The sequence below is a fragment of the Dreissena polymorpha genome, chromosome 4, assembly GCF_020536995.1.
Source record: "Dreissena polymorpha isolate Duluth1 chromosome 4, UMN_Dpol_1.0, whole genome shotgun sequence".
Taxonomy (NCBI): domain Eukaryota; kingdom Metazoa; phylum Mollusca; class Bivalvia; order Myida; family Dreissenidae; genus Dreissena; species Dreissena polymorpha.
This window is the reverse complement of record NC_068358.1, coordinates 27562927-27578242: the sequence shown is the minus strand read 5'-3', so window position 1 is coordinate 27578242 and position 15316 is coordinate 27562927.

Sequence of the window (15316 nt, the reverse complement as noted above, 5' to 3'; positions counted from 1 at the left end):
ATCAGAAACAAATTGGAATTTTGAATTGTTTTTAAACCAGTACATACCAACAATGCGGGGAATCACGTGGTCAGAACTGAAAAAACATGGCCGCCGATGCCTCATTGTTACTGTTACTATTATTACTGTCAACCGCGATTGACGAAAAATGAAATACCGTATTTTTTGCAATTTGTGTTTACATTGATTAAAATATCACGACTGGTATATAACATTACTTGAAAAAAGTTGTAAAGTTTTCATATTTTCAGTATATTCGGTAATAAATTTTACTGGGTACATGTTCCAGGTAACTACCAGTCAACTATAAATAACGCAAGTAGATTGATCATCATCGTCACGTGGTAAACCCAGGAATTCAAATTGTGCATGCGTAGTGAATTGTATATATTTTATATATAAAATGATATATCTACTTTCTTTATTTATAGTGTGCATATCGTTATGTCACCTATTTTCGCGATGTACTTTCGATTTCACATCGCGAAATTTTATTACCGAATATACTGAAAATATGAACTTTTTTCAAGTAATGTAATATACCAGTCGTGATATTTTTATCAATATAAACTAATAATTGTAAAAAAATACATTATTTTATAACTTTTCTTTTTTCGTCAATCGCGGTTGACGGCTCCTTTAAATAGCGATTTCATTTAGTTAAGAATGATTTATAATGTCAACTTCGTTAGTTAATTAAATTTTGACAACGTTATGCAAAATTATCAGCAAGTGATAAGAAGTTAAATAAAGCTCGTGTGCATTGAAATTGAATTCGTTTGGCGTGTATTAAGTTGTGGAAATACATTGTTTGCAATAGTAATGGTGCGAATTCTTTATGCATGTGCGCAGTTTTTCGTCCCAGATTAGTCTGTACAGTCTGCACTTGCTAATCGGAGACGACACATTCCACCTTAACATGATTTTCACTTTTATGTACATTTTCCAGCCAACGTTCGTCTTCTTTAAATACTTAGATGAAATAAACGCGATTTCATACATTGTGTCAAATATTTCTAGAGTCAAACTATGTTTACAAAACAAGTTGGGCGATTGTAGGATGTTTTATTCATTATGCCATGTTTGACTGTAAATGTCTTATCTTAAAGGGGCCTTTTCACAGATTTTGGCATTTTTTTAACTTATTCATTAAATGCTTTATATTGATAAATGTAAACATTGGATCGTAAAAGCTCCAGTAAAAAATCAAGAAAAAAATTAAAAAAAGGAAAAGAAGATTGCCCGGAGCAGGTTTCGAACCATCGACCCCTGGAGTCCTGCCAGAGTCCTGAAGTAAAAACGCTTTAGCCTACTGAGCTATTCCGCCGAGTACACATTATTGACGTATTTTATACCTTATATAAGCAATCTTCGTAGTTTCACAAAATTTAACGACAAAAACAGAACTCTCCAAATTATTCAATCGTTTCGCGTTGCAACGCTTTATAATTTTTAGGTTTTAAAATCGTCAAAAGATGCATATAATGGCTATATTAGAGCATGGTTAATGTTCAGTATTACTGTTTCCTCACAAATATCATAACTAAAACGAAAACTTACGAATCTGAAACAATTTTTTTCAATTTTGTCAATTTACCAAAGCGTGAAAAGATCCCTTTAAAGTAATACATAAGAATTTTTCGTGAAAAATGGAACCTTCTAAAAGACGATGCATTGAACATAATAAATGCAGCTATGAGACACACATATAACAACTAAGATGTAACTAGTATATACTTAATATTATCGATTCATGCATTAATAAAACACAAAAATACTCATACAATGATATCAGAAAATAAACCATTTTTTATGAAACTGCGACATCGAATGTGGCGTAATATAAAAATCTGAGCAAAATGTAGGTCAGCGTCAACAGCAACATGAGGTAAGGTTAGAGTGGGTGTGTTGATAGTGTTCAAGGACAACATCCATGAAAGTATGAAAGCTTTGTAGGAAACATAATTGATATTCTATGGAATGTGTCATTTAGTGTTAACCATGTAGAGATGGAAGGATAAGTCAATCATTATATACTTCTCAGTCAGTCAATGCCGGGGCATACAAAATATTTTCGGATTGGGTCTACTTTTTAGATGGGCGCTTTAGCGCCCGTCTAAAGTGCTTAGTGTGAAATTCAGGTCGATACGGCCTAGGTATGATTAACCCAATACCCGTTGCGTATCCGCGCAAGAATGAGTTGTATAATTTATGCAAGAGGTTTGAGTTCTTCAATTATGTGTATTCACAAATGGAAACATTATATTAATATCGTGTTACATTCAATATTTTCGAACGGTGTTTTATAGAAAAGAATCAATAAACAATGATTGTATTGTACGTGTCGCGGAGGAGATTGTTTATGAATGATTAAAATAGTTCACTTTCTGCTGCGTGTGCGTGACGTAGTATTTTCGCTCAGCTCATTCATAAATATGAGGCTGGCGATAAACAAAGGGGAGTCCGTGTGAGAATAACGCAGTAGTATAAGGTTACGCTTGTTTATATTCACAGGTCTCAATTAATAATACGTTGACCACGAGTTCAACAATTATTATTGGGATACGATAGACAACATACAACAATGTTTCATTATCGCTGAAATTGTTAAAAAACATTTAAATATAACAATAATATTCTCTAAAAAATGTAGTCTTGCTGTTTTGAAATAAGGTTTGGAATAATGTTTTCTAAATAACTTAATTCAAAACAAAAGTTTAATTATAGTGTTTTTTACTTGTTAGTCGCATATTTACCGCATTATAATGTGTGTTATAATAGGCAAACCATACATTAGTAAAATTCAATCTGCCTTCGCACATAGAAGGAATGGGTCAATTAGGTGCTGCGTTTCCTTAGCTTACTTCAGTTAGAGGTCAATTATTTACGTAATAGCAATCACAAGGCTCCGACTTCAAAGGATTTGCGGAGCGTTCTTACATAATAAAAGTCGTAGTCGCATGGTATTTGCGTTTTGCGTCCTATTTGGTCACGTGGTTCTTTTTCCCGGTTGTTTTGGCATTCATGATATGAGGCTATTAATAGATGCGCCTGTCGATAAACAAAGGAAAGTTTACGGGTTATAACAACGCAATAGGTTACGCTCTCGCATACAACTCAATGACGTAGTGCAGGTCGTAAATTGAGAGATTCGGGAAAAAGTTGACGCTTATTTATATTATCAATTAATAAAACGTTGAACATAAGTTCAACAATAACTTCAGCGATACGATAGACAAAAAAAGTTTCATTATTGCTTAACCCGAATATAACAAACAATTTATAATAATAATACGAATGCAATAGTAGAAGGTTAGTAGAAGGTTAAGCTTGTTTTATTCACAGTTCTCAATACATAGACAGTTGGATATGAGTTCATCAATTACTACAGGCATACTATAGGCAACCTCGAAAATGCTTTTTAATCGCTTAAACCGAAAACAACTTAATATATTATATTAAATATATTTATAACAATAAATGTCTTTTAAAAATGTAGTCGGCGTATACGCTGACTTTGAAATAAAATTAGCAATTTACTTTTCTAAATAATTAAATACAATTAAACAAAAGTTAAACTATTGTGTTGTGTTTTTCACATGTAAGCTGCATATTCACCGCATGAAATGTGTGTTAGCATTGTCAAACCACACATTAGTGTGAGTAAATAAAATATATACTACGGTAGAGCACTTCATATGTGTCCTCATATGCCTTGTTATGAGTATCTTTCTTCACTATCGAAATATATCGTATGTTTATATTTTATTTAAACGCAGTTTTCTTTCGACACATTTAAATCACACGTCAATAGCGCCGTCATGCGAAAATGGGTCTTATGCGTTTCGGCAAGCGTTTGTTAAACCCAACATGTGCTTTTGCGCAATCAGGCCATAGGCGATGCTGTTCGCTTTAAAATCACTCAATATGTTATGTTTCTCCTTACCAGAAGGAGAGATAGCTGAGTGGGCTATTTATATGATGGGCGCATATGGAATAAGACCCATTTTCGCATGACGAGGGTCATTACAAATCTCATTGCGAATTGAAAATGCCACATTTAAGAACAATGCTTTTTGATACAAAATTGAATTGAAAATAGCAAACTTGTTAATAATGGCAGCCTATCCACACATTAAGGAATGATTTCCAGACGTGCTGACCAAGTACGGCAAACATTGTGGTATGATTATTAAACGATTTTCTCTTGTCGTGACACTATACTATTTCGCTAATGATTGTTTTCTCATCTTGGAGGCGAAAGTGAAATTCTGCGAGATGGATTGTAACGCGTAATTGTAACAGGGCCACAATTTGTGTCGTTTGAGCATACAGTGTGTAGTCCGGAATTCCTTACACTGAACAGTGCTACATCCTTTGAATTGAGCACATACGCAGTGATGTAGCAAAAATTCAGAAGTTGTATCTCGAATCAGCTTATTAAATATTCGAAAATATTCATGCGTGTCTGTTGGCGTTATGTAAAAGTCACTAAGATGAAAACTGAAACAGCTACGCCTAAAAGCGCATTAGTGCTCTATACCTATGTTTATGTTAGCGTTGTTGACACCGTGTGAACTGCTCGGGTAATAAGTAAAGCAAAAACAGCAATGTTTATATACTTTTATTCCTCCATATACAAGATACGAAGATTGTTGTATATTTTGAATTTGTATATGGTGTCAAAAATCAAAAGTTTTGTACACGGAACTTTCATTATGAATTTATATTCTTGGTGTGATAGTCATTTGATATTAGAAAAAAATATTCCTTTAATATGATGGTGACTGCAAATTTTCTTTATTTTAAGGTATCATTACCATTTTCATCATACTTTCTATGCTTTCAAAACTTCCAAAAAGCATGTTGTTTTCATTTTGTCTGAGTTATTTCTATGAAATAATAAGGCTGATAAAAAGTGCACACAAAACTCGACCCGTGCGCTATGACACACACTTTATAAAGTTGAATGGCGTGTGTTCATTTCAAACTTGCGATTGATTTTCAAAAATGAATTGCGTGTTAAATTATGCAATAGCGAACATCTTCAGTGCCTTCAGCGCTTTGATTAATATATTACTGTAAGTACCACATACAATTTGGTGTCACAATCAAGATCAACGGAAATAACTACTTGTGAGGAGCGGCAAGCAGATCTGGTAAACGAAAGGGCATACTTAAATGTTGACTGTGAAGGACCGATAGTTAAGTATTGCTATTATGAACATCATAGTTCATAGATACAATAACAACCAAATTAAACATGATACGAGTTAACAGCTTAACAGAGATATCAGATAGTCACTAACAAATTGTCTTATGTATATTTCGCTCCGGATTCATACAAACATTGCTAATTTTGACCGGAAAACACTAGTTGGACTGCCACGATCATACTGACAAGCAAAACTTAGAAAGGCAATATGTTATAATATTATCTGCAACATAGTACTTTTTTAAATTGCCATACCCTTAAGGATTTTTCCTATTGATTGTTTATATTTGTATGACACGGAAGTTTTGCTTAACTGCTCCAGATGTATTTTTTTTTTGTTATTAAAAATCAATAAATCAAAAAGAAATGTAATGAAATAGATTGTGGGTAAATGACATGTATCATTTTACAAAAATTAGGTCTATGCCCTGCAATGTTGTTACCTTCTAGCACTTAAACAATATATCATAGGAAGATAAAACGCTGCAATTTGAAAAACTCGGATATCAATCAGAAGAGCAAATGAACGAAAAATCAAATGCATACATCACTGTAAAAACAAATTCTTTGTCAAGGTATGAATGGCCATGATTTAGTTTTATTATGCAGAGAACACACTGACCTGAATGTTGTATAAAGCAGGGAGCACATTTACCTCAGTATTACATTATACTGATAACACATTGACCTGATTTTTGTATTATGCAGCCAACACATTAACCTGATTGCATTACGCAGCGAACACATTTATCTGATTTTTGTATTATGCAGCAAACATACTGACCTGATTTCGTTGCATTTTGCAGCCAACGCATTGACCTGAGTGTTGCATCATGAAGCAAACACATTCACCTAATTTAGTTGTGTTATGCAATGACCACATTGACCTGATTCAATTCAACAACTAAATCAGTTAAACAACTAAATCAGGTCAATGCGGTCATTGCATAATTTTAATTTTGTTTTATGCAGTGAACACATTAACCTGATTGTTGCATTATGCAGCAAACACATTGACCTGATTAAGTTGTATTATGCAGCAAAAACATTGACCTAATTTAGTTGTATTATGAAGCGAACACATTGCCCTGTGTGTTGCAATATGCAGCGAACACATTGACCTGTTTGTTGCGTAATGCAGTGAAAACATTGACCTGTTTGTTGCATTATGCAGCGAAAACATTGATCTGATTGTATTATGTAGTGAACACATTGACCTCATTGTTGCATTATGCAGCAAACACAATTTGACACGATTTAGTTGTATTATGCGGTGAACACATTTACCTGATTTAGTTGCATTATGCAGTGAACATATTTACCTGATTGTTATATTATGCAGCAAACATATTGACCTGATTTATGTGTATTATGCAGTGAATACATTGACCTGATTTGGTTGTATTATGCAGAAATCATATTCATGTGATTGAGTTGTTTTATGCAGAGAAAACATTGACGTGATTGTGTTGTTATACGCAGCGAACAAATTGACCTGGTTTAGTTGTATTATGCAGCAAACACATTGACCTGACTTAGTTTTATTGTGCAACGAACACATTGACCTGGTTTAATTGTTTTATGCAGCAAACACGTTGACCAGATTTAGTTGTATTATGCAGCAAAGGCATTGACCTGATTTTCAAAATCTCAATTTAAATAGGTTTATGTTAATTCATTATCTACAAGGCTGTCCGGTTACGGTTAGCGCAGTGGTTGGTACATGCACTTCTCACTTCTGCAACCGGGGTTCAATCCCCATTCCCAGGGCACGTGAGTTTGGTAGGTGATCACTATAACGGACAGGTGGGTTTCCTCTGGGTAATCCGGTCCCCCCCCCCCGCCCACAGTATAAGACCACACCATTGAATAACTTTCAGTAAAACCTAAATACATATGTAGCTGGAAACTGAAGCTTTAATTTAAAATTCGTTTCAACTTTCATGAGTCTAGTACTTTAATTAGGTAGGAGTGGTGGGACACACTATGGGTCTCCACATAATGCAGGCACTGTTCCGGAAGGACCTCATGAACGAAGAACATTATCTTTGAGTATAATCTTATTTTTTGTAACACCCCGCATCAATTTACGTAGATCACTTGTTTAAGCAATCAATGATTATCAGCATGTTTCTCAGCATGTGACATCCTGCCAATCTCTCTTAGAGTAATTGACATGACGCCTTATCTATGATCGCTCCGCCCACTTAATCACGTGGCTCAGCGGGTAGCAAACCTAGACAAGCTAACACCAAAATGGCTTCATTGCCTTTATACTGCATGTAGATTAACGCGATATTCCGGATTATTTTTTATAGACTTTTTGACACAATATGACACTTTTATAAGGGGTTTGTGTCATTTAGTTATTCTGCGAATGCAAAAAATATATACGTTTATAGAGAACATCAGCTAATTATAACGGGTTTTTCGGTACTTGAATAACGCTCTGAAACGCTTGCGCGCTGACCGAAATCGAACCTGTTATTACGTGTGATGTTAGTATTAGCAATAAATTAACACTTCTTCAACGGCATTTTGACAGGTTATTTACGAAACATTTCCACTCGTGTATTTGACACGAAATAGCGCTTTAAACTGGGATTTCGGTGAAGTTTTACACGCTTTCTGACACCGAGTGTACCAAAATCCCACATGTTATTACGTATAAAAGTGATATTAATAAATTAAACATTGCTTATGGGACATTTATCAATCACTATAATTGAAAGTGAAAGACAGCACAATAAGTTTGGTCATTGTTATATATAAAGTAGCGCTGTATGAAGGGGAATTCAGTAAAGCTACCTGTATCAAACGCTGGCGCAGGTACCATCTTCTCCCAAAGTCGGCATTTATTGGTTATATCAGTAATAATAAATCTTATCATGTGGCATTTATCGATTCGATTCTATTAAAATAGAAACATATAATCGTTTTCACTTGTTTCTGACACACACAAAACTCGATTTATAACGGGGATTTCGTTAAGTTACGCAAAGTTGGTACCAATCTTCTCTATTATTCTACGAGCACACGTGATATAATTCATACTTAATAATGCGAAGGTATTTCTAACATAACATTTTCAGTTTTTTAAATAAATAAATGCTCCATAAGGGTGATCTCGGTAATTCTACACATTGAAGCTTTCACTTGCTCTTGTCAAGACCGCATTTCCGCGTTTGAAATGGATTAAATTAATCTAACTTATGGATACCGAATGTCAGAGTTACATAAAACCTATTCACACCGTTTTTGCCTTATTTCATTTCCGCTTTTTTTCGAACGAATCTAACGAAACTCGTTGAAAAAAATGAGAACTAGGCATTCGATTTCAAAGGTGGATTAAAAGCGTTCATTGGTGACATCACATGTCTGCACATGTGTAGATACCGTTATTAATATAATATATCACGTGTCACCTTCTAATAACATGTATAATGACAATAAAGTGCATTACTATCAGAGTAATAAAACACAACACAAATTAGGCTTCATGCTGGGTTTTATTTCTCTTTAAGTAATGCAGATGAACCTCGGTTCTGTATATTAATGACCTAGTTACTGATAAAACTATTTTTTTAAAACGTGAACTATTATGTGATACTCAGATCGATAACATAAACTATTTAAATCTGCTAGTATACCCGATACAAATATATTATAATTGTCTTTGACAGTGTTGACGTTCAGTTGTTCGTGGTGACGACCGCATGCATTTATACATCTCTTACACTTCTCAAGATCTCTTTTCGGCTTTGGAAACGATATAAATTAAATGTCACCAACTAATCTTTCAGGATATCGATTGTCCCAGTTACATAGTCCCCATCGACACCGTTAAACCATTTTTAATCTACTTTTTTAAGAGGAAAACAAAAGAAACTCGCTAAAGTAAAAGTGAACCTATACATAGCTTGTCTAGAAAATGGCGGACAGTTCGTTGCTAACTAACGCAACCGATTAATCGATCGCTGATTGGTAGATCAGTTCTTAGATAAGAACTTGATTGACAGGCGGCGTCATGTCAATTGTAACGTCTACCTTAAGTCTCGAATAGCATCACGCACATCAAAGTGTTTTACTTTACTACGCATGTATCACTGTTACCACATAGTTTTTTTTTATTTTAATGAAGGACATGACCACAAAAGCCAATAACAAACATACAATTATAATTTAACACAAATAATGCTACATTTATGAATACAATCAGTCAATATGTTAGGGTCGAATCGTATAACAAGGAGGTATTTTACTCAAGTTCAAAATGTTATTCACGCACATGACATGGAGAACAAACATAAGTTTCCCTCCTACCAGTTTATAATACACACATTATAATAATTTTAAACAAAGTAACCATACTAGTATTATGCATGAGGAATTTGAGTTAAAACCTATGTTACTATTTTTTTTATACCCGACAATGGATATATAATGTATTACATATTATAGTCTGATCGGGATATATGTTAATCTAACCTCATTCATATTCACATAATTCAGGGATTGTTTTCAATATTTTACAATTGCCATTAACGGGGGATGTGCCGAGTCGTGTAAGGACACACTCATCAAAGCGCAGAGCTATTTCCAGAGTATATCACTTAGATACGAAATGTGTTTGCAAAGCTTTCTTCCAGAAGACGTTAGCTATTGGTGGCAGAATGATAGATACAGCACTGAAATCACTATCTTCAGGAACATTTGCTTCCTTTGACAGGCGTGGAAAGCACACTCCCCATAACAAAACCCCAGATGCAATCATAGAAGATGTTCGTAATCATATAGAATCATTTCCTACTGTAAAAGCACATTACACTCGCCAAGACACTAAAATGCGTTTTATACGATCTGATTTAAATATTAGTAAATTGTATTAATTATACAAAGAAAACTGTAAAGAAACGGGCAGGCAATACATATCAAGTTCAATGTATCGTACAATTTTCTGTGAGGAGTTTAACTATTCATTCCATATAACCAGGAAGGGCCAGTTTCAGACGTGCTCTGTGTATAGAAATAAGGAGATAGCAGGCGAGCTAACCACCGATTTGAAAATTGCTTTTAAATACCATATCAAAAAAAAAAAACAGAGCTAGATATGAAAATAAGTTGGATAAGTCTCGTGCAAAACAAGACAAGTCATACCATGTTGCAACATTGGATCTAGTGGCTGTTTTACCGATTCCATGTTCTCTTGTGAGTAAAGTTTATTATAAAAGAAATCTCAATTGTTACAATCTTTCCTTTTATTATTTACAAAACGCAAGTTCGACATGGTTTTTGTGGAATGAATGAAACTGGAGGAAAACGGGGCTCTTGTGAAGAGGGAACTTGTCTTTTGACTTACATGAAAGCTCTTCCTATCACAGTAGAGAATGTCTGTTTTTATTCTGACTGTTGTTGTGGTCAAAATCGAAATAGGGTTGTTACTGTTGCATTGATGCATGCTTAAGAGAAATGTAAAAACATAGAGACACTATTGAACAAAAGTATTTTGAAAGTGGACATACCCAAATGGAGTTGTGATAGTGTACATGCTTCAATAGAAAGAGCAAATAAACTTACATCGGTATATGTACCAAGCCAGTGAGAAACAATTGTGAAGGTTGCACGAAAAAGAAATCCGTATGTTGTAGTGCCGATGAAATACTATGACTTTTTAGATATCAAGCATGTATCTAAATATGAACTACCGTTAAACGTTGTAAATGTAAGTGGACAAAACGTTTTATGAACGAAAATAACATGGATAAAACTGCAAAAAAGTGATCCGGGACGTGTGTTTTTTTAAGAGCAGTTTCGATGACACCAGTTTTCAGTGTGTGCAACTTAAATCCTCAAGGAAATGACCTTCTATAAAATGTGACTAAAAAACCCTTGTATGATGCCAAACTTCCAATTACAGTAGCAAAGAAAAAAGACCTGCTATCACTTTGCTCTGATGAATAATTCCTTCAGAACATGACCAGTATTTCAAGGATATTCCATCTGATAAGACAACTAGGGACAGTCTTCCAGAACTAGACACAATGGAAGAAAGTGAAGATTCAAATGTGGAATAGAAAATCTGAATCTTGACTTTCTTCCATTGTAAAGGCTGGAGACAAACAAGTCCATACTGATTGAAATATGTGTATTGTTACATGTGAATGTCCTGTTAAAATCTAGAATGCAAAAGGAAGTAATGATGTACTTCTGTATAATAATATCTCGTATAATGAATATTAATATGAACTTGTGCTAAGTGCACATGTTTCGTTCAGTCTCTCAAAATAGATGCATAGCACAGGGCTGTTTTGCCTTAAGGGCACTTAGACCTGTATGGCATAGGAAAAGCAGGGTACTATTCTTATGCTAAGTAGCACCAAGTGCACTTAACACAGTGGCACACAGAAAATATATATGTTTTACCTTTATGCCATAATGAAGTAAGTGCTATTTTGAATACAAAAGCATTAAATATTGTATGCAATTCTATGATATGTTTATAATGCCATAACAATACTTTTACCTAATATTGTAACATAATATTATGCTAATATTCATATTCAAATAAAAGTTGTAGTTTGTCAAACCTTCTTTTGCGTTTTCTCCACTATTTGAAAAATGGACTTATTACGTTCTGGCTCTTACCCCTCGATATGACAACGATCGTCAGATCTTTTTATCACATGCTTTTAAATGAGCAAATTAAATAAATATTTACGCAAACATTATGATAAATCCCGAATGTTGTTTACATTTCGTGACGTCATTTGACGATGCAACGTCATTTCAGCAAAATAACAAAATGTGATTGGTCAATACACGAAAACTAAGCCAATGAAAACGCTTAAAAATGTTGTATTACACATAATTATGTAATATAAAAAATATATAATGATTGTATTATATGTAAAACAGGGTATAGCATGTGATAAAAAATCTTTTTTATGAAAATGAGCAGTATCACATAATTCGCAATAATGCATGCACTGTTTTTACGTCAGTGTGGCCGGATACTAATTAGTTTGTTGACAGTAGGTGCACGCTTGCAAACTGGCTTAAGTCCGTTTTAATTATAGATCGTGACCAGATTACATGATAAATTGATGTTTGTTTCCGTGTATGTGCACTTGCCAGATGGTAAATACGCCAGTATATGCAAGTTCAACGAAGTAGTCTGATCCATCAAGTTGACATATTTATAATACATGTATATAAGCAATGTTTCTTTGGACACAAAAACAAAAAGGATTTAACCAATATGAGAGACGTTAGAGGATTATCTTCAGGATCCCACAGGGGTGGGGTCCTATCCGCATGGATTTGGGCGGATTTTGCCATGTCTTGGAAACGTTATTTGTTTCCTCCAGATTTACATGGACTTGGAAATATTGCATTAACAAATAATTTAAAGTTATGTGCAACAGGAAACATTATGTTAACAACTGAATAAAGAGCAAAGAACTATTCATTTAGTTTATTTGTTTCTTCTTAAAGTACCTCTAACCGATGCAGTAAATTCACAGTTTTCTGTCTTCGACAACAGTTTGTCAAGCCCTTTAGAAGATTTGCCTTCTCCTATTAAGTGTGTATGTTCTGTCCACACATTTTGTAGAATGTGTAAACATTCGTCTCGTACATCGGTTTTATTTAATCTGTACATTTTTTCTTATTGGAAATAGTTTACTTCTGCAATTTAGATCAGTACTGTAATGTACATCGCATTTATACGATTATAGTAATTATAATGCCATTAATACCTTGCATGGCGCATACACAACCACAAGTCCGGAAAAACTTGCAACAACACGGACCGTGGTGGTTGTGTTGGCCGCCATTAATCCATTCGCTGGTCCAACTAAGATGAATCTAAGCATCAAGTTCGACAACTGATCTACCTCTGAATAATAATTTGGAGCGAAATAACACATATTTCAAACACGGTTGCACGCATAACATTTACATTGTTATTGTCTATTTGGATTTTCAAGAAATAAAATAATTGAATTGTATACTATTATATTCTTCATAAATAAACATCTATTAATAATTTCCAGATTTCAAGTATTCCATTTATAGAATTATGGTTGTTTTGATTTGAGATTTATTAATAATTTTCTAAAATTCAATTATTGTATTATGATATAAATTATATAAATTATTTCTAAAATTCAATTAGTTGCTTTATATTATTATGTCATGATATAAAATATATTACTAATTTGTAACATTCGATTATTATATTCATACAATTATATCCGTATGATATAAGATCTATTTACATTTTTTAAATTCAATTATAAATAAATGTGTGTGTATATATGTATATATATATATATGTCCGTTACAATGTGATTTCATATGCTTTGCGTGACAACTAGTAAGAATGATAGTGTTTGTGTCATATTAAAACTTTAAATCACGTTTTCATTGACTGGCTTTATAACAAGTGTCAATAATATTTACACGTCTCATACTTCCGAATGTAGAAGTCACAGGTTTGTAAGCAGCAATTAAAGTAGTCGTGAAACTTTAACAGATATTTCATCACATTTAACATTCCGTTGGTGACTGCCTGCGTACCAAAGTGTTGTAAACACCTTGCCCATATCACCTAAGCAGACAATAGATGAGAAACATTTTGAACCGGACAAAATTACTTTTTTATTCTTCGTAAGGGTTTTGGGGGAAATATCTGATATATTTTACAAATTGGAATCAGTTGTTATACTTGAACCTCGCTCTGGGAAAATGGGGCTTAATTCATGTGCGTAAGTGATGTCCAAAATTAGCAAGTGCAGTGCGAAAATCAGGGACGAACTTAAAGCCTTAACTGGATTTTTGCTAAGAAGAGACATCATTGAAACGGAAAATGCCATTAAAACGGACAGTATCGTCCTTGATTAGCCTGTGCTCATGGTAATCTGGGCCGACACTAAAAGCCTATGATTTAAGACCAGTTTTCCCAGAGCATGGCTCATTTATAATACTGTAAGGATGAGGGTCGTGTACTATAAGGATGAGGGTTGTGTACTGTAAAGATGAGGGTCGTGTACTGTAAGGATGAGGGTCGTGTACTGTAAGGATGAGGGTCGTGTACTGTAAGGATGAGGGTCGTGTACTGTAAGGATGAGGGTCGTGTACTGTACAGATGAGGGTCGTGTACTGTAAGGATGAGGGTCATGTACTGTAAGGATGAGGGTCGTGTACTGTAAGGATGAGGGTCGTGTACTGTAAGGATGAGGGTCGTGCACTGTAAGGATGAGGGTCGTGTACTGTAAGGATGAGGGTCGTGAACTGTAAGGATGAGGGTCGTGTACTATAAGGATAAGGGTCGTGTACTGTAAAGATGAGGGTTGTTTACTGTAAGGATAAGGGTCGTATACTGTAAGGATGAGGGTCGTGTACTGTAAGGATGAGGGTCGTGTACTGTAAGGATGAGGGTCGTGTACTGTTTGGGCATTCCAAACATATGGTTCACATTAAGTCACCAAACACTATACATGTCCAAATGTATGATGAATTATCATTATTTTATTTATTGTTTTATTTATAATAACTGTGTGTTTACAATTCTGTATACTTAAAACAAGGCAAACAGGCTGATGTATCGTTTAAATGTATTTGTCATTTTAGGAATTATACATTAACATGCTTGGTAAAAAAACACTCACCAAATTGAAGCGAAACACACATTCAATACAGATATAATACGTTTGTATAAAATATTACTTCATTATTATTTATGATCAAGTGCATATATATATTTATATATTATATAAAAAATACATATATTGCGTAAATCAACTGCCTATAGATAATATTTTCAATAAAATGAATCAACTTCCTACAGGAAATAAGTTAAATGATAGATAACATGAATTAACGACCTATAGAAAACATGTTACATAGCATGAATCAAACATATGTGCCGCAGTTAAAGAGACACAAATGGTATAATTTTGAGCAGCCGGACAGACGAACATACAGCTCAATGGCAGAAGCATTTAATTTTAACAAATGTTTCACTTTTGTATAAAACATGTAAAGAACAATACAGAAGACAAACTCAAAATTGATGTAAACAATCGCTCAAAATAGGAT